The sequence below is a fragment of the Portunus trituberculatus genome, chromosome 30 (genome assembly GCF_017591435.1).
Source record: "Portunus trituberculatus isolate SZX2019 chromosome 30, ASM1759143v1, whole genome shotgun sequence".
Classification (NCBI taxonomy): Eukaryota; Metazoa; Arthropoda; class Malacostraca; order Decapoda; family Portunidae; genus Portunus; species Portunus trituberculatus.
In genome coordinates, this window is record NC_059284.1 from 245,297 (window position 1) to 248,445 (window position 3,149).

Here is a 3,149-nt window from a genome sequence, read left to right on the forward strand (position 1 = left end):
TTTCTTTTTTTTTGCCCTTCCCTCTTCCCTACGTAAAAAAAAAAAAAAAAAAAAAAGGCTCTTAACCTCCTTCAACTCAAAGATGAGAACTTCGTTCGCACTTTTCCCCTCACTTAGCTTTCTCATTTCCTCTCGCAATTCTCGGTGCTCAAGAGAAAGAACTAAATTCTCGCTTTTGAGCCTACACACCTTCCTGTCATGCCCACACATCTCACACACAACAAAGTCGCCCAATCCCACCTCAACACTTTCTTTCACGCACTCAATCACACTCTGATATACCTCAGTAGTTACCGCCATACTAATGTACAATCTGTTAACTCACAAGAACACTATATGTAGCTAACAAACAAATAAAAATACTTGGTGACGGCGGGGTGGGGGAACCGCGGTGGTGGGGGGCCTAAGTGAGGTCAACTAATTCTCTTTCAAGGTCAACTTGACGGTTAGAAGCCTAGTCTCCTCGCTCTACCAAAATACTTTTAACTCACAAACACTGATTCTAACCACTATTTCACTCTAATCTAACACTTGCAGTACACACTTTCACTTCACTAACACTCAAAAGCACAACACACAGACACCAAGCACAAACACTACTCGCTAACTATAAAAACAACATCCAAAAACGGAGCGCACACACAACACGTCCACTCGCCACCGCAGCTACCTGGAGTCCTTGTGTTTATGTTTGCTGTTGTTTCTTTCCATTGTTTTCTTGCAGGCATTTTTCATTTCTGTTGCTGGTTCTTTTTTGTTATTGCTTCATTGCTTTCATCTGTTATCCATTTTTCTTTTCTCCAGTATCATTCCTTTTATTCCCACTACCCACTCCATATACCTAACACTACATTTAGTTTTAGAAGATGTGGAAGATTCCTTATGTCAGGGGTGGAATGGCTACTCTTCCCATCAACATTCCTTCTAAGATTGGGATGTAAAGAAAACAAACAAGTGTGACCAGAACTCCATGATTATAATTAACAAAAAACACAAACCCACAACCTAATAATAACAGAGATATCACCAAGAGTCCTGGGAGAGTCCTTGGAGGCAGGCATCCTGGCAGCCATGGTAGTCACACACCAACAGGCAGATGTTGGGATGGCTGACAGTTACAGTAGTAGTAGTCACTCCTTGGCCAACAGGTAACGGGAGTGCAGAAATTTTGGCCAGTCATAGGAATCTTGCCTCAGCTGGCAGGGGTTGAACCAGGAACAAGTTGGGTCCTTCAACGGATGAGTGCTAGGTAATGAGAGCAGGTGAGATGATCATTACTCCCTTTTACCCCAGTAGTTAAAGGGATGCTTAGATGGTTGGTGATTCCCTCACACATGCCCCTATGAAAGCATTTGCTGTATAGCTGATGAAAGGAATAGCATAGTGAATATAAGACATACCAATCCACAACACAACACACCACTTACACACACACACACACACACACACACACACACACACACACACACCATAAGTACATATACACATAAGACATCTGGCCCAATGGGAATTGACTTGGATCAGAGGTCTGAGAAATGGTCTCTCAGGGCTTTTTTTTTTTTTTATTTTGTTGCTCTTGGCTGGCCTTCTCTCCTGCATATATATATAAAAAAAAAAAATACATAGAGGGGAGACAGCCGAGAAAGTCAGCCCCAATATTATCAGAGCTGGTCACATGCACAACTAAATCTATATGGCTGAAGGCCCAACACCCATCTTAAAACTCAATAATTTCTGCCTTTGAACTTTTCGAAATAGATCAAGGGCTTATGGTCAACCTTAAGGATAAACTCCTTACCTCAGAGGTAGAAGTCAAACCTATTAATGCCAAAGACTATGGCCAGGCATTCCTTCTCAATGGTAGAATATCGTCGTTCCTTCTCCAATAGCTTGCGGCTGGCATGGGCAGCAGGGTGTGGAAGGTCTTCTTGGTACTGTAGAAGCACAGTACCAGTCCTGTGGTTGGTAGCATCAGTCTGCAGAACAAAGGTCCGGTTCAGGTCTGGCAGACGGAGGACAGACAAGAATGACAATGCCTGCTTCAGTTATTCGAAATGGGAGTGAAGATTAGCAGACCAGCGGAGAGGTTCTCGTACCAGCTTCTTCAGAAGATCAGAGAGGGGCTAGTTAGCTCAGAAGCCTGAGGGATAGAGCTCATGTAATAAAAATATCACTCCCAGAAAACTCTGAAGTAACTTTTTAGTGGAAGAAGGAATCATTGATTGAGATCTTGTCAATTTGGAGCCAAAGGTAGTTGGGTGTCATGACAAAACCCAGATAATTGATGGATTCCACTCCTAAATGACACTTCGAGGGCTTGACTCTAAGTCCATGGCATTGGAGACTCTAAAACAGATCTTAGGGCAAAAATGTGAGTGGGTCAATATGAGGAGTACACAAAGATGTTATTGAAGTAGAAAGACATGAGTGTGTAGGGAAAGCTGTTAAAGGTTGGGCCCTAGGTAAAAGAGGGACCTGGTAGTCTAACTCCCAGAAGAACTTAGCTCCAGCAAACTTGTGTAGCTCTGTCTCATCCCTGCAAGATGGTTCAGCATAAAAAACTGCAACTGAATTAAGCAGTCTGAAGTCTATTGCCATCCTGTATGAACCATCTGATGTATGAGCCATAACAACTGTAGAACAGTGAGGAGAAGTCGACAGTTGACTTATACCTTGACGGAATAGTTGATCAACCTCCTCTTGAAGGTAGGATTGGGAAATTCTTGGCCTGTATCCTCCCCATTGTTGCACACATGATATCATGCTCTAGTGTGGAGGTGCAGCCAGGTCTTTCGGAGAAGATGGCTGAGAAAGTTTGCTACAAGTTCTTAAGGTCAGCATTCTGTTGCCATGTAAGAGTAGGATTAATAGTTAGTCAGGATTGGTCGCTAGGAAAAGGAAAATATGATAAATCAACAATGTCCTTAACACATACGTTCTTCTCTGTGTCCTGGGTGTTCCCTAGGTGTTAATTCATCCAGGACCTGGACTTGGTTAACTGGGCCCTCTGGTGGTATTTCTTCAAAATATTGGCATGGTAAAGTTTGGGGCCCTTAGGCTCTTCAATTAGATAATCCACCTTGCCTTGCCTCTCAAGAACCCAAGCAACTAGGAGCTTACTAAAGGAGCTGGGAAGCAGGACTAACACT

The 3,149-nt window shown here is 43.1% G+C and overlaps 1 long non-coding RNA gene across 3 annotated transcripts; it reads right to left on the minus strand.

Annotated features, from left to right (window-relative positions):
• Positions 1-955: 955 nt before the first annotated feature.
• Positions 956-3,143, minus strand: LOC123510747. 3 transcript variants are annotated; one of them, XR_006676586.1, is made up of 3 exons: positions 2,673-3,143; positions 1,799-1,976; positions 956-1,245 (listed from the first exon to the last, which is right to left on the minus strand). It is a non-coding gene; the product is annotated as an uncharacterized LOC123510747 (long non-coding RNA). The 3 variants fall into 3 exon arrangements; XR_006676584.1 differs by lacking the exon at positions 2,673-3,143 and having other exon boundaries at positions 1,799-2,660; XR_006676585.1 differs by lacking the exon at positions 2,673-3,143 and having other exon boundaries at positions 956-1,363; positions 1,799-2,660.
• Between the last annotated feature and the right edge of the window lie 6 nt (positions 3,144-3,149).